This window comes from Papaver somniferum, chromosome 1, assembly GCF_003573695.1.
Source record: "Papaver somniferum cultivar HN1 chromosome 1, ASM357369v1, whole genome shotgun sequence".
Lineage (NCBI taxonomy): Eukaryota > Viridiplantae > Streptophyta > Magnoliopsida > Ranunculales > Papaveraceae > Papaver > Papaver somniferum.
Genome location: NC_039358.1, coordinates 179,832,939 through 179,856,063, shown reverse-complemented (window position 1 = coordinate 179,856,063; position 23,125 = coordinate 179,832,939). Strand labels below are relative to the sequence as shown.

The following is a 23,125-nucleotide window of genomic DNA, read 5'->3' as shown; positions in this document are numbered from 1 at the left end:
CCATAAGTATAGGTCTGTGACATCAGGTTAGAAGGCGGATGACTAGGTAACAAATGGCCAGGAACAACTGTGCTACCCACTGCTATCTCATCGACATTTTGTGAATGGTATGACTTAGTGAGATAAGGTCCAACACTCTTCATCTTCCACCACATGTTATATTGATCCTCATTGACTTCCAAATGGTGTTCAGCACATACACCTACAATCTCCTTGTCCCCAACTTTATCCAAATCTAGAGGATTTCCTGGGACTAGAATCTCACCTGCTATCTGCCTCTGAATCTCTCAACCAAATAACAACTAACTCTTTTGTAGTTTTTTTCTAGGTCAAAAAACACAACTCTCACTCTGGATAACTGTAGTGCATATTCATAATGTTCTCCCTCAGAATACACACTCTCTAGCCATAGTTTCCAAATACATAATGCACTGTTTCTAGTGTCAATTTGTGCTCTTGCAGTGGACACTGAGTGTTTCTTCGTATCCTTTTGGCCTCCTCTTTGGCCTCTCTTCCTTGATTTAATGTTAGTCTTCTTTAAGAGACTAATCTTTAGGAAAACATCATGGTGTTCTCCTCCAGGTGTCTGACAAAGCAAGGTTGCATGTTGCGGAAGTAATAATAGTACTAATACTCAAGTACCATAACCATGCCAGATAAATCCTTCACATTCTCTGACCATCCATCAAGAAATTTATAGTTATTACCTAAGGAAGCTAAACCCCAATTATATTCCCCAACTTTATCCAAATTATCCAACAATAAAATCCAACGTTTATCTACTCTTCCACTAGAATCCGCAATAAGAAAATGACCAAAACACCACAGAAAGAATGCTCTTGTCAATACATTTGCACATTCAACATTGTTGGTATTTTCTCTACTTTTAATGTAGGTTCTCAAGATAGACAGGGATATTGTATTTTTCTTAGTGTTCCATTTATCAAATCCTTTGAAATCTTGAAAATACAAATCATCCAAAGAAGCATATGTTAGCTCACCCAATGCCGGCATAACTACTTGATGTTTTGTAAGGTCACCAATGGGAATTACCGTTAACATATACCAATCTACAGGAAGGATGCCAAGCTCAAATTCTGTAAAATGGAAGCTCTTGGTGTTTTTTTTCCGCCATCTCTCAGCTATGGCTTCAACCAAACCTCTATCCGCATTGGCAAAATTAAACTCAAAAGCAAAAGAAAACCCGCAATTATCACAGTATCGTCGTGTTATCGGATTATCTTTCACTACAATTTGGTATAACGTTTCAACCTCATTAAAACTTCCTCTAAAGTTTATAGTCCGTGTTGGAACAATTGCTGAATTATGCCTGCAAACAATCACAAAAAACAAACAAAACATTGTTATGGCTGAGTCGCGGACTAGGTCGCTTTCTTTAAGACGTTTCACGGCTCTGCCCAAGATTGTGCAAGCAGTTCTTCAATGGCGCGTCGTCCCCAGGATAAAACAGCCGAGATCAATCTCTTACACAATCACTCTTGCACGGTGAGAGGATGTGAAACTTCTACACTTCATTCTTGCTCAGAAACTCATTTAGAAAAATAAGAGATGTTCACACACTTATTTTCCTTTCTCTAAAATTCATTTCTTTTGTAAACTCAAGTCATAAAAAAAGAAAAACTCTCTCACTAAAAAAAGATTTCAACAACACTCCAAGTTCTTTTTAACACCAAAACATAAAAGAAAAATCTCTCTCTTATTAATTTTCCAACCAAAAATCTGATTTATAGTCAAGAGTTTCAAAACAATTAAATGTTCATGAAAAATGTTATTATGGTTGAGTTAACACCATTAAAAACCACAAAATGAAACTCTCAAATTTATAATGGTGTAGTTAACACCATTAAAACTAAAAATATGAAACGGTCAAATTAATTATAACAAAAATTAATTTCTTTCAATAAAGGCAATAAAAAACATATTGATTGGGAATAAATTTATGTTTTGAAAATATATTCCCAACAATTCCCCACTTATATTTTTAAAACATTGAGCAAGAACGTACAGAGTTGTGCATAAGCAAAGGTGTCTCGCGACTTGAACCTTTACGTAGTGTTAATAGGCTCTCTTAAAATATGACCATAGAGTGAACATAAGTCTTGAACTCTAGGAGAGAAAAAGATTACTCAACACACACGACTATACTAGTGTAAATTCTAAAGCCAGCACATTATGGCCTTGCGCTTGTATCCCAGTTTAATGAATGATCTAGAGAACCGCCCATATTCTCATAGAAAGCGGCCACACTTTCACATTCATATAGGTGAGTCTATCAAGAGTACTCCTGAATGTACCCCACTCTAAATAGAGATATAAACATCATTAAGAGTTTAAAATTTTAAAATTAAAAATTAAACTCAACCTTTACTCGTTTCAGGATGTCATGCCGTGAGATGAATTCTTCAAAAGCATGATTCTCGCATCTCCATATCATCCATGACTTCGTCTAGTCCCTTTGAACCTATTTCTAGGTTGGGTATCCATCATAAATGACTCAATCTCAATGGGCATAAACCTTATCCCTAAGATGTATTCACATCTTCTTATCAATCCTTTCGTCAAAGGACTAATGGAAACTAGTTTCAGACATTATATAATCCATTCTCATAATATCAACTATTATAGTTTTCGTTGCATGCATTCTCAATTCTTGCAATAGCCGCGTACTATCACATTGGATTAATATGTCTATTCCCCTATGTTTTATAGGATCGAATCGCTTCATCCCTTAAAGGATTCAACTGAAAGGATGTCCAATCAGCTTCGCAATATCCTTAAAGGATTGCGGTAACCATTTAGATAGGGTATTTTTAGTTATAAGGTGTGTTTGAAACACCTCATAACTTTCTCAAAATTTTACCAATTTTCCATACTAGGATTGGTAAATCCGAATATAAAACCCCCACTACAGAAGTAATATATTAAACCCCCACTACACAAAAAATACTTATATATAGTCAATCACGTAGCAAAGAAACATACTGAGCTACCATACTCATGTCTAGTGCTATCAAACACAATCTCAAAAGCATTAGCAATAAACCAAATGAGTGAAAACTTATTTACAGTCAGGCTATATATATTTATCTCTATTTAAGATTCTATTTTCATTGAAATGAAAATTGATCCAAAGAAAGAAAAAATTCATTTCAAAAATATACATCATCTTCACTCATGTCTTTCATGTCAAATAGCAAACTAAGCATGTTCTTAGTTTCATTTTCATCCTATAAGTTAGAATAAAAATTCAAAAAATCACTTATGCATACAAAACAAAGAGTATTGTGCATTTCACTTTCATCAATTCTGAAATCATTCGAATGAATCAAGTAAACAATTTTTATTTTATAAATTGTTTTAACTGTTATTCAGAATATAAAGGATAACTTATCTAACTTATATGGTTTCTTTTATTGTAGAAACTACACAGTTTTCCATGCTTGGTTTACATAGATTCTCATCCTTAATTTACACAAAAGTATATATTTCTACTTATGACTATAACAAATCATACATTGTAGAAACAATATCAACAAAACAAGCATGTACGTTATTTAGCGACATGAATGTAAGAGTCAACAATTTTCTGTTTGCTTGTCTAAAAACAATAGGCTCATAAAAACTTTTTGCCAAAGAGTTAATAGTTTGAAGAACAAAGTTACTCTCTATAAGAAGTTATCTTTCAAACTATAATCAACAAAGTATTCATGACTAAAATTTGGTCTCACTATATATGCTTTTCTAGGTTCATTCTTAGTGAATTACTTGTCACCTTCATTTTTTCTAGTTCCTGTAATTTAAATCAAATGTGTTAAAGCATAGGATATGGAACCCCCACTATTTTTTGATTCAAACAAGAATTTCAAAACAGTATCCAAAGATCCCAAAAATTGTGAAAAACTAATAAACCAATGATCTAAACCCAAAACGTTTTGCACGATATAGAGAAAAATTCAAACAATTTTCTTGAAAGCAATATTGCTTAACATTCACTACTCAAAAATCATATTTGATATCGGGACAAGTTACTCGAAGCATCTTTATAAAATTCTCAAATATTCTATTTCATCCAATATCATTGCAAGTTGCGTAAGATTTGAAAATGTACATGCTTTTATGAGTTAGGTAAGATTACATACATGTTACTCAAAAAATTACCAAGTATATAAGAAAATATAACATGCTCATATTCATTACTAACTCAATGATTTCTTCAAAAGCATGACAAAATCTCATATTTCAAATATTCAAAATTCAATTTATGTTATGATAAAATTGCAATATTATGGTCAAACATTTTATCCATAACATATCATTTGTAGTATTGCATTGATCAAATTCAACAAATTTCTAATCTCAATCTTGTAACTAACAAGATATGGGGAAACTAGATTCTTTCTCATTTCGGAAGTATGAACATTTTTAATAAAATTGTACTTCCCGAAGTAAACTTTGAGACCATACCAATACCTAAAATCCTAGAGATGTAAGTATATCTCACACCAATTTCTTTCAAAAATTCCGTTCAAATTTTGAACCATAACCTATCAAAACAAACATGGTTTAAAACACCAATATATACCAACCTCTCACTGTATCCACAATTCACATTAATTAAGCTTGAAAAGCGTTGTTAATAACATTTGATATCCTTGCAATGCCGTGCAGGAATAGCAAATAATCTTATAACCAATGTTATGTTCATTTCTTAGTGAGAGTTGATATTCACATTTATTTTGACTAGGTTTCTAATTATTTCGGTTTTGGTTTCATATCAAATTTTCATCTCATAAGTTCCAAACTTACATGAGTCACATGTTTATTGTCATACAGAATAATTCTCAATATCTTGTTTCCCTAAAGTTTATTCTAAGATTGAACAATCAATTTATTCAATTTAGAATGCCATTATTTGATCACAACAATAACTACAAATAGTTCATCAAACATACCTCAATTGATTTTAAAGCTCAATTGGTTATAAACCATTGTCCATTCTTTGCCAACCAACAAAGAAATCAGCAACCCCATTGCTCCTCACATCGATTAATCTCCCGTAATTTTTATTTCATTGGAAAATAAAAACTTGCTCAAGTAAGTGAATTTTCACTTGTCACAATCATGTACACGTGAGCATTTCAAACCAAAAAATAAGTAAGGTATGCACTTACATAATTACTTGAAAATCAAATGAAACATAGCACTTCAAGTTTCTCTTAAGTTTCAAACAAATATTCAAAGTTATATATTTATAACATCATACATATAGTTATAACTTTCTATGAGTCATTTTATCAAACATATGTGGAGCACTAGTTTAATAGTCTTCCTTTTCTCATTACCAAAACAAGAGTGTGAAGTATAAAATCAAAATCATGATTTTTAATGTAGTTTTTTACATCTCTAATCTCAAGTATCACATCTACTATTTTTGACAAACATACATAACGATTTTGAAATCACCAAATCTATCAAACTAAATATCTAAATAGGAAATTTCAAAATGGGATTTGAAGATAAGTTCCTGAACTATAAGTTTCGTGTGACACACGGATTCAAATTTTCTACACAAAGATAAGGAAAAGTTGATTTAATCAGGACAAATTTTCTGCCCGTCAGAATTTTTCAGATACGTTATGCAGTTTTCTAAAATACTTTAAAAATAGTTTTTGAACTCCAAAAATTCTGAAATTTGACGTGGGTTATCCTCGTGATGTCTAATATATCCAGATAAAATTTCTAAACCAAATTCATTTTCTTCAAATAGATGCACATAAAACTCTATAACCCGCCAAAAAAAAAATCGTGTATCTTCAGCAATATTTTTTCTATGCTAAAAACTCATGAAAAGACATCAACCATTTTATAATACTAGTCCATAAAATAAAATTAATTCTAGATATCAGGTTACCTAAAATCTCAAGCATCATTTTCAATCGTCAAAGAAAAATTATACCGATCATAATTCTATAAAACAAATTTAACAATGATACCTATCGCGTTTGAGCAATTGTTTTCTTTTGATATCCAAGGCAGAATAAATCGTCTTAAAATTGTTGGAACAATTGCTGAATTATTCCTGCAAACAATCACAAAAAACAAACAAAACATTGTTATGGCTGAGTCGTGGATTAGGTCGCTCTCTTTAAGACGTTTCGCGGCTCTGCCCAAGATTGTGCAAGCAGTTCTTCAATGGCGCGTCGTCCCCAGGATAAAACAGCCGAGATCAATCTCTTACACAATCACTCTTGCACGGTGAGAGGATGTGAAACTTCTACACGTCATTCTTGCTCAGAAACTCATTTAGAAAAATAAGAGATGTTCACACACTTATTTTCCTTTCTCTAAAATTCATTTCTTTTGTAAACTCAAGTCATAAAAAAGGAAAAACTCTTTCACTAAAAAAAAGATTTCAACAACACTCCAAGTTCTTTTTAACACCAAAACATAAAAGAAAAATATCTCTCTTATTAATTTTCCAACCAAAAATCTGATTTATAGTCAAGAGTTTCAAAACAATTAAATGTTCATGAAAAATGTTATTATGGTTGAGTTAACACCGTTAAAAACCACAAAATGAAACTCTCAAAGTTATAATGGTGTAGTCAACACCATTAAAACTAAAAATATGAAACGATCAAATTAATTATAACAAAAATTAATTTCTTTCAATAAAGGCTATAAAAAACATATTGATTGGGAATAAATTTATGTTTTGAAAATATATTCCCAACAGTCCGACTATCAGTCAAATTATTAGATACATGCCTATCTCCCTTTGCTGATACTATATCCGAAGCATCTAAATGTTCTTCCACATTCATACTACAATCAATGACAAAAGAAAAAAAGAATCAACCACATTTTATCATTTTCATCATACTCATACAAATTTAGCTTCACCCAAAATTCAAATTTGATACAAATTCATACAAATTTAGCTTCATCAAAAATACTACAAGTATCATTTTCATCATAATCATGTAAACGAATCATACAAATTATCATTCATCTTCATCACAAATAATCAAATTAATCCCCAAAACAAATTTCGTCACAAAAATTCAAATTAAATCATACAATACTAAACATATCATCTAAATCATCTAAATAACAAATACCAATCATTTAAACATATCAATTTCATCAAAAAATCATGATTATCGAAAAAAACAACTAAAAATTCAAAATCTTACCCAAATCGATTTCGTGGACGGATTCGCTCCAAACCAATCTCAAATGATTCCAATCGTGTTAATGTTCAAACCCACGGTGCGATTTGAGAAGAAAATCTCTGGAACTCTTTCTCTACTACATGTATTTTCGGAACTTTTGGGTGAAGATGAAATACAATTGGGAAGAAGGAAGAAGACCGAGCTTTTGTTGGTTTACATCGATTTATGTAGCGCCGAATGGTGCAACGCTCGACAGAATGGTTCAGCGCTTTAACCGAGTTGACTGGTCAAGCGCTGATTAGTTCAGCGAAAAGGGGAAACGCTGAATGGTTCAGCGCCTGACGCTGTTTTGTTTCAGCGACTAGCATGTTGCTTCGATTGTGTCTTGTGTAGTTACATAAGATTTCCTTACAATTGAACAACTCTCTAACTAGTTCATTTGAGTCACTTGAACTAGTTATGGTGAAGAAGAATATGGTTGATATGAAAGTGATCATATGGCTAACCATTTGGTTGACTATTGTTGAACCAACAAATGTACAAGTTTGGGTACGGTTACACAAGCCTAGAAACGTGCATTTCATTTGTGTGTAACAAGCTAGTTTTCGATCTAACGGTTGAAAGATATTAGCTTGAATCTAATCAGGTTTTTATCTAACGGTGAATATTGAAAGCTTTTTTATCAAGCTAACATTGATTGCAAACCCTGATTTGAAAGACTATATAAGGGAGAACTCTAGCAACTGGGAAACCTAATCCCCACACCTTATGTGTGATACTAGTTGTGCTAAGATAGAGTCGATTCTCCTTTAACCTTTGGTTTCTTCTTCTAAACCAGGTTAACGACTTAAAGACTTCATTGGGATTGTGAAGCCAGACCGATACTACTTTCTCCTAGTCATGTGATCTGATCTTGTTGTTTCTATCGTACGAGTACAATTGTAATAATTGGCTTGAGATTGATATCTCCGATAGGAAAGATATAAAAGTAATCACAAACATTTCGTCTCATCGTTTGTGATTCCACAATATCTTTTTTCGCTGCATCGATTAAGATTATTGTGAGGTGATTGATAATACTAGGCTGTTCTTCGGGAATATAAGTCTGGTTTATCAATTGGTTCATGTTCACCTTGATTTATCAAAAGACGGAACAAAACTCGTAGGTATATTCGTGGAAGACGGATTTATATATTACCGTAGACTTTTCTGTGTGATACAGATTTGTTTATTAAAGTCTTCGACTTTGGGTCGTAGCAACTCTTAGTTGTGGGTGAGATCAGCTAATGGAATCAAGTACGTAGTATTCTGCTGGGATCAGAGACGTAGGACCATAATTGTACCTTGGATCAGTGTAAGATTGATTGGGGTTCAACTACAATCCAGACTGAAGTTAATTTGGAGTAGGCTAGTGTCTGTAGCGGCTCAATACAGTGTGTGTTCAAACTGGACTAGGTCCCGAGGTTTTTCTACATTTGCGGTTTCCTCGTTAACAAAATTCTGATGTCTGTGTTATTTCTTTTCCGCATTATATTTTGTTATATAATTGAAATAGCACAGGTTGTGCGTTGGTCAATCAATTAGAATATTCGACCTTTTAGTTGTTGATTTAAATTGATTGACACTCGGATATTGGTCTTTGGTACCATCCAAGTTATCTCTCTAATATTTGATAAAGACTCGCAGATTTCTATTTGCTTGAGTATATATCAAATCGAGAGATTGAGATATAAACTCTTTGATATACTTTTTATCTAGATTGAGTCTGACTGTCTAGTTGATTCTCTAGAAAGTATATTGGAGTTTGTCCATACAGATTGCTAAGCGAAATATTTGGTGTGGTTGTTGTACCCCCGCTTTTTCAGTAGTGCCAAATGAGGGGGACACACTAACTTAACAGAATCAATACTTATGTATGGATGTGTACACTTAACATAGTACCAGGAACAATTCAACTTGCTCAGAATAAAAAAAAGGCACACCTCTTTTCCGTGTTTTGTCGAACTGCCAATGAAGATCTTTGTTCATATAGTTTGAGATTTCCACCGACCAATACACTATGCTAGAGCTTAGACAGAAAGACTTTTGCGATTTTGACTGTAATGATAATGGATTTTCAGAAATATTTATCACTTACTCTGCTCTTCAACCCCTTGAAGAGGAGAAATCAATATGAAAAACTAGGGTTTGTTTAGTTGTTTATAGACTTGAAGAAAAGTTAAGGTTAAGACGATTAGGTTTTTAATGCTAGAGAGGTTCTTCAATTAAGATCTGTGAAGATAAGAGAGAAGAATATTAATAAAGAAAACCGAGAAGAAGAATAACTCCATAGCCTCATCAATTTTGGAGAATACAGGTTCGTGTTTTTGTTTATCGTAGGTGTGTAAGGACCCTCAAACACATCAACGCAATTAGACCAGTCAAGAGACGATTAAGCCGTTAATGACTTGATTAATTAATAGAAATTAATAAAATAATAATTTGGACTTGAAATTAGTACCACTTGATAGATCTAGAAAAGTTATGCGAAATGGACTACAAGAACGCGCAAATCGGATACCGGACGAAGAAGATATCGCACTCGGAAATTGGGAAGTTGAAGTTTGACTAAAGTAAACTGGCGTTGACTCTACCTTTGACCGGCGAATCCTGACCGTTGACCGTACCTTGACCAGTGTCTTGGACTTATGTGGACCTTTGATAGTAAATGGCCACCCCTTAGTAATTAGGTCAAAGTGGTAGTAGTAATGGGTGTAAAAGGAGTGTAAGGTTTATATAATTCAAAATTCAAATTTAAGTTTCATTCATATCCCTTCTTCACGTGGGTAAGGTGGTGGTGTGCTGTTGAGATAAAAACAGGGAGATGCTTGAGAAAATTGTTGATAAGTTTTGTAATAGAAATTGTAGAGTAATATATGAAGAAGCATTAGTTAATAATATTAGTAGAGAGACTAAGAGAAAGAGAGTATGAAGTGAGGGAGGTAGAGGAGTTTTATTAATGCAAAAGAGTTGGATGATGATGATGGTTGCAATTGAGATAAAGAGAGTTCTAGGAATATTCAACTCAGAAACTTAACTAGGAAGAGAGGGAATTATACTATCTTTGAGAAAGAGTTAGAAGAGAAGGAGAAGAAAATGATATAGGTTGAAGTTAATGGTGATCATAATTGTTTAGGGTGATGATGATGATTATCATGAAAATGATGGAAACAAGCCTAAGAAGCCAAGGTAACGTTTTTAATATGATCTAAACTGTTTTTGAGGAATTGGGTAGTTGTTAGACATGAAAATAGATTGGAATCAATTATATTCTTAAAAGATGAAATCATAATTTTATGTGAAGTTTTTGTGTGTCTCTGCCATATATTCTTGCATGATTACGATCAGCTTAAGTTGTGAATTATACGTGAATTATATCATGGTACTATAGAAGAGTGTCTCATCTTTTTATATAGCCTGAGTTTGCGTGATTTGGATTTATAGGGAATTATTTATGAATTTTCGAAGTATACCCGTTACGACTGAAATTCTGGGAACTACAGTGAGTGAGTCACTAAATCAATATGTCTATGTATGTTAGAATCAGAATTAGTTCCTGGTCAAAACTAGAGAGTTGTAAAGGAGACTGCCACCTTTATAAATATCTATCATGTGTTAGTGTTGGATCAAAATTGAGAAATCTAGACACCCCGAAACTTGACCCTTTGTGCTCTGTACAAGTTATAGTTATCTGCCATGCGTTTGTGGAAATGACTGAGTTAACTCGACTGAGTCAACACGATTCGGACCTAGGTAGCGAGTCAGACCTGTTCGGTTCATGGACAGGGTTTATGGATCGAGTTGTGGGTTAACCTGATGGGTTAGACGAATGGGCTTGGGCTTAGAGTTAGAAACCTTATTATGTATTTTTGGACCACTTCTGGTCCGAATTAGCTTTCGGTTCCTTCTTCAAAGTTGTAGGGTTTTTCAAGGGATTTCCGATGATACCCAATTCGACCCCATTTGGATAAGTAGATATTGTTTTATGCCTAGGACACTTAACACTAGGTTATGGAACCATCAATAAACACTTGTTTGAAATTATGTTTTGAACCTTGTGTGAGCCTAGTGGCTAAATTCTTAGGGTTTTTCAACGATCGATTCAAAGAATGAACCAGTGGATTGCGGATCTCGAGGTAGGCATGGCTTGTCATCAAATCATGTGGGAACTCTTGTAACCTTCTTGTAATCATTGAGTTTCTTTTCAACAGCGAGCATGATGTGCCTTTACTTCTTGTGAGCATATTTGTGTGTAATTGAGTAGGTATGAGTTGTGATATGTGTTACCTAGTATCCCCGCAGGGAATGTCTATGGCTTTCCCATGGCTCATTGCTAAGTTAATTCAGCGCGGAAAGTGTAAATATTACAAAGCACGGGAAGTGCATATAATAGCTATTTCAGCACAAGGGTGTAAATAGTATTATTTTTTATTTTATATGGTAAATTTATGTTTTATTTAGCATGGGAAGTGTAAATATTACTACGAGGTATTTGCGGAAAACGGTCTTATGCATATCATATGATTAAAGATTTTTCGTGGGGTTGTAGTAATGAGGTTCAAACTCTCAGACTTGTGAAGGTGAAGGATTTTTTAGATTTATAAAAATTATATACAAAAATATTGACAAATTGGTAGAGAGGTACTGGGACTAATGATTCGGCCAATCTTCATAACATAGGGCTCAATGATTTATTCTCAACAATAATCGCTCAAAACATAAATTATATGGACTCTTATTTTGCCAAAGTAGATTCTCAAAACATTGATTGTAAATGTTAAGCATGGAACATCAAATCACCTAAGCTAAGCATGACCCATCTAATCAAATAACAACCAATTTAATTAAATCATATTTCAATTAATTTTTAATGCAAAAGTCTTAAAAAGAATTAACAAAATTACCCATGTATGAAGCTCGGCCTCCTCCGTCGTCCCAGTGATGGGTTCTAACTCCGCATATTGGAAACACGCTCAAAGGAATTTTTCATTGCTCAAAAGAGGTGTACAAATGATGAAATGGAGATAATAATGAAAATCGGGTGTTTGCAACGTTTATAATTGTTGCAAACACCGTTACAAAGAACGATAAATGAAAAGTGCTGTAGTACACAGAATACTACGACCCTCATCTGACAGTCGTTGTTACTGTAGTATGAACGACTGTCTCTGGTTGTCTAATGTTCTTCGTGTTCTTGAGTTGCAGCAGCAGAAATGGTGGCTCTGCAACTCGATTTTTCTTCACTCTGTAGCCTCCAAAGCTTCCCCAAACTCTCGACAACCTCTCTGTAGCACATTAGGAACATATTTATACGTAATTGAACCATTGAATCTCCTCCATTAACTCCAAATAATCTTCATTTACTCGGCCATTGAAGAAAAATATTTCGGAATATTTTCTTCCCTGAATTATCTCTATACACGTCTGGAGCTGTAAATGGTGAGTAGATTTTCTTTGTTTATCTCAAACACACTTCAGAATATAGCCAAGCCCCATCCAAACACGAGCAGCACACTTCCAACTCATAAAAACCCCGTGAAATATTTTCCATGCACGCGTCTGCTCTGATTTCATCTGATGGATTTTCCAGCCAAATTTGATCGCATCCAACACCCATATCCTTCCTGTCTAGCCCAACAGAAGATACCCCGTGAAATATTAGGAAAACGAGCCTAATATTGTTTATGATACTCAGTTCGCCCCACAACAATCCTCTAATTTCTTTGACCTGAATTAGATTACTTGTCATAGTGTTTATGAAACCATATGGAGTGTTATACGTTTTAAGTGATTTTTATTTTATGGAGTGTTATTTGTGTTTCTATGGAGTGTTATGATTTTATGGAGTGTTATTTGTGTTTCTATGGAGTGTTATAATTTTTAAGTGATATTTTCTTTATGGAGTGTTATACATAAAGCTTTATGTTTTCGTTGTGTTAGGTACATTATGCGGGGAGCTTTGAAAAGAATTTTGAAAAGTTGTCGGGATGATGAAGATGATATTGAGACAAATGTTGTAGCAGTGGCTACACTTTTGGAGACGCAGAGGAGGCATGGAATACGTCAACCCGTCCCGAATTAATTCAAGACACGTCATAGGGTGCACAGAAAACGTGTAGATGCGGATGCTCGTATGATGCATCAGTATTTCAACTTCAATTGTATGTATGGGCCAAAGAAGTTCAAAGGTCGGTTTTCTTTGCCTCGTCAACTTTTTCTGAGAATTTTAGAGCAAGTTTGTGAATTTGACCATGATTTTCGCCAACAAACGGATGCTTGCGGTATTCCTGGTCATTCTCCAGATATGAAAATGGTTGTCGTCATGAAATATTTTGCCAAAGGTATTGCACCGGATTCCTTAGATGATTACACACAAATGGGAGCCACCACTGTCTACCATTATGCTATGAAGTTTATGGATGCAATTATTTGGATTTATAATGGTCGATACATGCGTCAACCTACCGCTCAAGATACGAAAAGGATTTTAGCAGAAAATGAAGCTCGGGGATTTCCAGTGCATTTCTGGGGTTCCTTTAATACTTTATTTTGGGGGTGTAAAACACCACTTTTTGAGCCCATTTCGCCGCAAGGGCTTATTTCTCTAAAATTTCCTACAAGAACAAAAAATAACACAATAAGTACTTAATCGAGTCTAACAATACAGAATATTGAGAACAAAATAGACACATAAATGCGTCTATCATCATACTGGTTTGATCGCAGAATATGTTTTTCCTTTCTAGAAATGCTATATTTCGATGTTTGTTGATTGTTGGGTGAATATTTTGATGTGTGTTTGCGTTATTTTCCCCACGAGAAGTGTCTGTGGTTTCCCCATGGCTCCTTGCTAAGTCTTATTCAGCACAGGAAGTGTAAATATTATGTAGCACGGGAAGTGCAGTATAGCTATTTCAGCACAAGGGTGTAAATAGTATTACTTTTTATTTTATATGGTAAATTTATGTTTTATTCAGCACGGGAAGTGTAAATATTACTACGAGGTAACTGGGGGAAATACTCTTACGCATGTTATGTACGTTGAATGCTTAGTTACTGTTCTTTAGAAACATGAGTATGTTAGTGATTACTTGAAAGTTATTTGTTTCCAATGGGCACCCCTTTGGGATGATGTGCTCACTCGTTCCCACTTCAGTTTCAGTAATCAGAAGAAATGGTGCGCGTGAAGATATATGTTTTCATAGCTTAAAGTTTTAGCGAACTGAAGATGTTTGTTTATCTTTTTATGTATGCATTCTTTCTTTCTTTGTCAAACAACAAATTATTATATTCATATCACTTGAGAGATCTTCATTCATATCATATCAGAGTGTATGGGTTTGTTTTTGGGATTAACTTATGAAACTGAGATTTTAAGATCATTAATCTAGGTTCGATGCTTCAATTAGTTGTTATCTTATTAGCTAAGCAGGTGATTAGGTTGGGGCGTCACAAGTGTATGCGAATTTTAGGAGATTGATGGGGTAAGTGAATAAAGGGGTACCATTAGTATTTGTAGGGGTATATGAAAGAATGTCCTAAATATAACAAGTAGACGTTATATACGTACACACGAATCGGTGTTAAAGTCTGCGGGCATCCAACTCAAAACCAATTGGCAATGAGAGGAGCGACCCTTCCACATTATATTTAAGTTAATTAAGCGAATTCTAGCGATGTTGGACTATTGTCCTTTCACACGCCCCCTCACGTGTAAGTCCAGTCACCCGGCCTACCACGTGGACCTACGTACGAGTAACAGTCAATCGGTAACAAGTGTACAGGTGAGTGGATAAATTGGGGGGGGGGGGGGGTAACACCTCGGCCAGTATCGGCCTACACCCCGAGTGTACAAGTGACAAAATCGGTTAAACACTTCGGCCAGTAACTCGTCCTACACCCGGCGTACGCAGGTATGGGGCTTAGATCTGATACCATGTTAAAGTTTACGGACATCCAACTCAAAACCAATTGGAAATGAGTGGAGTGACCCTTCCATATTATATGTAAGTTAATTAAGCGGATTCTAGCGATGTGAGACTATTCTCCTTTCACAATCGACCACACACTTTACTAAGGCATTTAGAGAAAAAGTTATTCACCACCACTTGTAGAGGCACCATTTGAACTTCGATCATCTCTTGAATCTGTACTTGTGTCAACCATATCAGCAGTTATGCCATTACCAGCACCACCCACCCTCAAGTGTATGGTGAGTGTAGAGGAGACCTACAACTTGGACCTTAAGAACTTGAATATTGGACCATGAAATCCCTTTGTAAAATATCAGCAGTTTGATCCAGAGTAGAAACATAATAAACATGCAAAGACTTAAGCTTCACAAGTTCCCTGACACAATGAAACTCAACCCTAGGACTCTTCTTTTTACTATGCATAACAAGATTGGAGGCCAAAGAGATAGAACTAACATTGTCACAACATAGTCTTGGAGGTTCAAAGACATGAAAATGAAGATCCTTTAGAATTTAACAAACCCAGACCATTTCTGCTGAAGCAATAGCCATAGCCATATATTGAGATTCAGTTGAAGATCTAGACATTGTGGCATGCTTCTTAGTAGACCAAAAGATTAGTGTAGAGCCAAAATAGATGCAAAATACCCCAATAGGCTTATTATCTGATACATCACACCCCAGTCAGCATCTGAAAAACCATGAAGAAGTAATGAACCCTTAGTGAAAGAAAGACCAATTCAATAGTACCTTCAAGATATCTAGAAATTTTGTGCGCTGCCTGAAGATGTAGAGTAGTGGATTAATATGTAAATTGAAAAACTTGCTAGACTGCAAAAGATATATCATGCCTACTCCAGGTGAGACAGTACAAAGTATCAACCAAAGAACTATAAGAAGATGGATCAGATAGCAAAGGCCCCTATGATGTAAGTTAAAGATTGGCAACAGCTGGAAAAGAGAAAAGTTTGCAACCACTCGTATCTGTTTTCTTGAGAAGATCAAGAATGTACTTGGTTTGAGATAAAAATAGACCATGAGAATTTCTTTGCACCTCAAAACCAAGAAAAAATTGCAAAACACCATGATGTTTGAAAAGAAAGTGAGAACCAAGAGTAGTAATGAAAGAACCAATATAAGAAGAATCATTACTAGTGACTAAGATGTCATCAACATACACTAAAACTACAATAATCATCTTGTCAACTTTCTGCACAAAAAGAGAAGCATCTATTAAAGAAGAGATAAAGCCCATAGAAAGAAGAACATCAGATGCTCTAGCATACCAAGATATGGGAGCTTGTTTTAATGAATATATTGACTTGCGTAACTCAAACATTGTAAGGATGATCAACATCTTGAAAAGCATGTGGTTGTTCCTTGAACACCGCCTCATCCAACTCCCCATGTAAAAATGCGCTAGCAATGTCAAGATGAATAATTTTCCAGTTAAAGTTGACTGCTAGAGAAAGAATAAATCTAATGGTGGTAGGCTTGGAAACAGGGCTACAAGTCTCTGCAAAATTTATCCCACACTGTTGATGAAAACCTTTGACTACAAGTCTAGCCTTATACTTGTCAATAGAACCATCAACATTATATTTGATTCTAAACACCCACTTACAACCCACTAAATTTTGACCAGGTTCAGGAGGAACTATAGACCATGTACCATCTTCCATTAGAGCTCCATGTTCACTGGAAAGTGCAGTTCTCCATTGAGGCAAATTATTAGCGTGAATGCAATAAGTGGGTACTTGTTGAGAAGTATCAAAGAGAAGAGCAGCTGGCAGCTTGTGAGATGTGGCAAAAAGAGTCTTAAGTTTGAATATACCATGTTTTCCCCTAGTAGTCATAGAATGGGAATTGGTAATAGGTACATCAGAAGAAACAATGTTATTTGGAGGAGAACATGAAAGCTCAGAAGGAAAAGGTTGAGAAGATGAAGCAATAAGAATGATAGGATCAATGAGAGAATGAGAAGCAGAAGATGAAAATAAAGAATTATATGGAAAAACTTGTTCATTGAAAAGAACATGTCTAAAATTATAGACTCTCCTTAGAATAGGTTCTAAGCATATGGATCATTTATGTTGAAGACTATATGCTAGCAAAATGCAGAGTTTGCTCCTTGGATGAAGCTTGTTGGTGGTGCATGGTCTCAGCCAAGGAAAGCATGAGCAGCCAAAAATCTACAGAAAGTTATAATTTGGTGATCTAAGAAAATGAAACTCAAATGGGAGACAAAATATAATAACCTAGTGGGAAATCTGTTAATTAAGTAGTTTGCAGTGTGAAAAACATCTGCCCAAAAAATGTGAAGGAAAACCAGCTTGAATTAACAGAGTTCTAGCGACATTGAGAATGTAATTATGTTTAGTCTCTGCCGCACCATTTTTCTCAGGTGTATGTGGACATGTAAACTCATGAGTAATTTCCTTTGTGATAAATAAGGATTTGAATAACTTATAGGGCTGAACATGGTGTCGGTTAACCGTTGGAAACCGACCGAACCAGACCGATAAGCAAGAAACCGAACCAGACCATTTAGATTTGGATTGGTTTGATAAAAAAGTTGAAAAACCGACATTACTGGTTTGGTTTTGGTTTGACCTGAAAACCGAACCAAAAACCATTGGAAAACCGATAAATATAGACCGTTGATTAATATCAGATAGATTCAATCCACAACCTTCGTATTTCTTAAGTTATAACCCAAGTATACATTGATTTCGTCGACCTAATTTTCACTTCACATCTCTTCGCCTCCTTCTTCAGTTCATAGAACAGAAACTAAAGTTAGGAGAAATCAAAAATCTAATCATGAATCGTAAATCGTGATCTCTAAACTCTAGTAGAATCTAATCATCCCCTCATTCTTCTTCTTCTCCTCCTCCTTCTTTTCAGGCGAAATCTGTTCATATAAGTTTGTAACCTGTCAGTGTTAGCTAGTGTTTACTAGTAGAAGGTATCATCTTCATTCTTCAGACGAAATAAACAAGTGAACATCTAATTTCTTTTAATAGGTATCATATTTATGTAACTTGGGTTACTTGATTTACATGATTTATATTTAATCTAGGGTTTACTAAAATGATTTGATTTTGCTTGTTTTGTTTTTTTGCAGGATTAAGTTGATTTCTTTGATTCAACTATGGAGGAATCAGGATCAACACCAGTAAGATATTTTTCCTCAAGAATTAGAAAAATAGGATTCTAAAATTTGCAGTCTTCTTTTACTAATACGTTCAAGTGATTGGTACCAGTGTGTCAATTCGTTCTTTTACCAATTTTTTACTAAAATCCAGCTCTTTTTTGCGCACCCAACTTCAATATTATAACACTTGATAATGATGATGTTGATTTAGCAGTGAACTGATATTCACAATATTTAGTTAAATATATTGATCTATTAAGTATTATGACCTGATTTACATAGGCTTGTTCATAGTTGTGAGTGTCAAACTATGACAGAGTAGTATTTGGTTAAATGCACTTTACTTATCTTTTTAATAAGTAGTATTTGAATGCACTTTGATATGCTTTTTTTACATGTTATCTGATTTGAATTTCTGCCTTGTTTATATTTAGGCTTCCGTTAACTCAAATGCATTGTTGCCACCACTACATCCTCCTCCAAGATCTTCTAACGCCTCTACATAAGTTAGTTCAGTTGGAAAAGTACCAACTAATGGTGAAGCTCCATCTGCACCAGCTGCCAATGTTTCCGATGCTGGTACCATCATTGTCACTGCACCATCTTCTAAGAAGCGGAAGAAAACTTCATGGGTATGGGATCACGTTGATATGGACCCTCCTCCTTCGATAATGGTAACTTGCAAGAAGTGTAAACAGAGAATGAAAGCTGACTCTTCTACACATGGGACCAGCTCCTTGAATAACCATTTAAAAAAGTGTCTGAATCTTATTCCTAAGGATTCTGGTCAGTCGACTCTTTCTTTTGAACCTGCTAGGATGGGAGAAGATGAAAAGTTAGTTGCTGTAACTTTTTATCAGGATTCGTGTAGAAAAGCATTGATTATATTCATCATAGTGGATGAGCATCCTTTTAGAATAGTTGAGGGGGAAGGTTTCCGAGAATTTTGCAGGGTACTTGAGAGTAGATTCAAGATACCATCTCGTATCACTGTACGGAGAGATGTTATGGAACTGTTTGAGTACGAGAAAGTGAGATTGAAGAATTATTTCAAGGTTAATAAAGTCAGAGTTTGCCTCACCACTGACACATGGAGCTCACTTCAGAAGTTGGGATATATGGTTATTACAGCACATTGGATAGATGCTAACTGGAAGTTGCACAAGAAGATCATTAGTTTCATCCAAATTGTAGTTCATAGCGGTGAGACTATTAGTAGGATGATAGGAACATGCTTGTTAGATTGGGAGATCGAAAATGTGTTTACTATAACTTTAGATAACGTTTTTTCCAACGATGTAGATATAACATATCTGCAAAACCAAGTGCTCAGAAAGAATTCAGATTTAGTGAAGGGTTTCTTACAAGTGAGATGCGCTGCTCACGTCCTTGCCCTTGTTGTAAAGCATGGAATGAAGGATTATGACATCTCAATTAAGAGAATAAGGGCAGTAGTGAAGTATTGTATGAGTTCTCCTGCAAGATTGAAAAAATTTATGGACTGTGTCGCTTACGAGAAGATTGAATGCAAGAAGGGTTTGGTCCTAGATGTAGACACCCGTTGGAATTCGATATTTATTATGTTAGACTCAGCTGAGAAGTATCAGCCAGCTTTTGAGAGGCTAGAGTATGAGGACAAGGCATTCAAGAAGAAGTTCTGTTTTGTTGAAAGTCAAATTCCTTTAGTTTCTTCTACTTCTAGTACTTCCACCGTTGATAACCAACCTGACTGGGATGTGGATGAAAACCAAGATGCAGACTTAAGTTCTGATGAAGAAGTTATTGCTACTGCAAAGAGAGGAAAGAAACGCAAGAGAACAAGTTCTGATAAGGCCCCATCAGCACCTCCTTTGCACGCGCCATACCCATCAGATTGGTCGTATGCTAGAGCCTTCGCGAAGTTTTTGAAGGTATTTTTTGATTTTACTGTCAAGTTCTCCGCTTCTACTCATGTTACTTCACACGAGTTCTTGTTTCATGTGAGTGTTATTCATCGAACTTTAAACACATGGGAAAATCACAAAGATACATTTCTTTCTAGCATGGGTCTTAAAATGCAAAGTAAATATAACGAGTATTGGGGACGTTATGAAAAGATGAACAATCTTATGTTTATTGTTGTATTATTGAATCCACAAGATAAAGAATTAGGATTGAAGTTTCTTCTTGGCCAGTTAGGAATTGGTGGTGGTTATTTGAGAACAGAACTAATGGATCTTGTAATGAGGGACTTTAAGGCGCTTTTTGAAGAATACTGGGATGTCCAAATGAGTGCTGGAAACTCAACAGTTGTAACAAATAGTAGTGGTGGTAATACTGTTGGCGCTGAACCAGATGATGAAGGAGATTGTGCTGCAGCCGCCCTTATGGCAGAGAGAGCAAGAGAAGAAGAGGAAAGTTTTGATGATGAAGGAAAAAATGAGCTGGAGACTTATTTGAGAGAGAAACGAGAACCTCGGAAAGAGAAAGTTTCTTTTGATATCTTAGGTTGGTGGAAGACGAACTCTACTAGGTATCCTACTTTCGCACTAATCGCAAGAGATATATTGGCTATACCGTCTCTTCAGTGGCATCCGAATCTGCCTTTAGCACTGGGAGGCGTATTCTCGATCCATATGGAAGTTCTTTACTTCCCACAACAGTTGAGGCATTGATTTGTGCTCAAAATTGGTTGAAGACGCCGATTGATCTTGATATTTCTTCCTTGGGACCAGAAGAGGAAGTTAGTTCAGGTATTATTTCATTTGTTAATTTGTTTGTAGAATTTTTGGACACTCACTGTATACTACTGATCGTGCATTTGTTCATTGCAGAATTTTTGGACTCTCTCTCTAAATCCATGTTCGTAAACATAACAGATGATGATGTTGAGGACTAAGGAGTACCAAGGTAATTCATCTCACCAATTGGATTAGTTTAAGTTGGTAAATATTTTTGGAAGCATGTTTAGAATGACTGGTTCAGTTATTATATTAGTGGCTACCTTTTCAAATCCGGCCAATCAGGTTTAATTTATCTGCTGTTGTGCCATTTCGCATCAACATTACTTTAAGATGCCAGGACCAAAAGTGAATGTTAAAACACAAGCACGACAAAATCCAGATCCTGATTAACCAAAATTTACTTTAAGATGCTTAATGTACGTGTTAGCCATCTAGTTTCAGGAAATCAGAAGGATAGATTGTCCTCCTGATAGTTGGATTAATCATGTTCAGTTAGCAAAGAATGATAGATTCCGAAGTTCGAAAACAAAATCAAATATAATCCCAGAAGGTTTAATTTAGTGGATACATTGTCCTCCTGATGGTGTGTTTACATGTCACGTCTTTTCACTGTTAGCATTTTCATGTATTGCTTGCCATCATGATTAGTGGAAATATACGTGAATTAGATTCTAACTACCAGTTGCTTGCCATTTTCATATACATGCAGTCAGCAACCCTGGAAAGTCTGAAGCTATCAGTTGATTTTGTGGATGCATAGCTGGAAAGTGTCGATGTTGTTTAGATGTTATGGAGACTGTGGATGTTTAGGTAGTTAGGTGGCACTTACTTAGTTTATTTTTTTTATATGAGTTTTGGTGAATCTGAAAGAAGATGAAAGCTACTAATCTTTATCTTTTGAATTGTGTTTAAGAATGTTATGAATTTGGATTGTGTATGGAATATTGGAATGTGAATGTTTGTACTCTGTAGCCTGTAGGTAGGTTTGAAAATCTTTGAACTATGTTTTGTTTTTCTTGGATTTGAACTGTCAGTTTCCTGAAACTGACATAGCAGCCGATTAACCGATATCCGCTGGAATAAACCGAAACCGGCTAGAACCATTAAGAAACCGAACCAATGGTTAATGGATTGGTTTGGTTCATATTTTAAGAAACCTATAGTATTGGTTTCGTTTTTGGTTTGGCTAGAAACCGAACCAAAACCGACCATGAACAACCCTAATAACATATGTAAGAACTCACCACCACATTTTTATCCTACGAGTATGAACTTTACACGACATAAGAGTCTCAATTTAAGTGAAAAAGTAATAAAAAAATACATAAAATCATATTTTATTAGTGGCATATCTAACAATATTTTGAGTAGTCATCAATTACATTGGCGTAGTAATAACAACCACCAACTGAAGCAGTATGATAGGGACCCCAAAGATCGATGTCTAACAACTCCAAAGGTTTGCAAGATTTATTGCAGGATAATTGAAAAAGTAATTTCTAAATTCTACCTAATTTTCATTCATTAACACAAAAGTTGCTTAGCAACAACATGAAAATATAAAGCTTTGCAGACATGTTGAAGTGTTGGAAATGGTGGATGTCCTAGGCGCTTGTGAAGAGTTTCACTTGAAGTTGTGATGCTGGTGAGTGTTGTGGGATAATATGTAGTGGTGTTGGTGAAGTGAATGGAATAAAAACCATTCTCATGAGGTCATTGTAAAAGAATCTTCCATGAGGTTAGATCCTTCACAGAGAAACCATGAGAGTCAAAGGTTTATGCATAATTATTTTATGATGTGAATTTATGAACATACAATGGGTTATGAGATGAATGAGGAACAACAAGAATGTTACTACGCTTGAAAGATTGATCACCAACATGTTTAAGAGAGTCACCAGAAGAACTAATAGACATACCTTGTCTAATAGCAGTAGATATAACATCAAAACCATCATAAGGAGAAGAACAAGTAAGAGAAGTATCATCAACAATGATGTGATTGTTAGCTCCAGAATCTGCATATCAAAAATTATC

General features: G+C 35.1%; 1 long non-coding RNA gene across 1 annotated transcript; it reads left to right on the top strand.

The window, feature by feature from the left end:
* Positions 1-21,031: 21,031 nt before the first annotated feature.
* On the top strand, positions 21,032-21,913 carry LOC113334360. The gene is made up of 3 exons (XR_003352727.1): positions 21,032-21,097; positions 21,179-21,254; positions 21,798-21,913. It is a non-coding gene; the product is annotated as an uncharacterized LOC113334360 (long non-coding RNA).
* Positions 21,914-23,125: the final 1,212 nt, after the last annotated feature.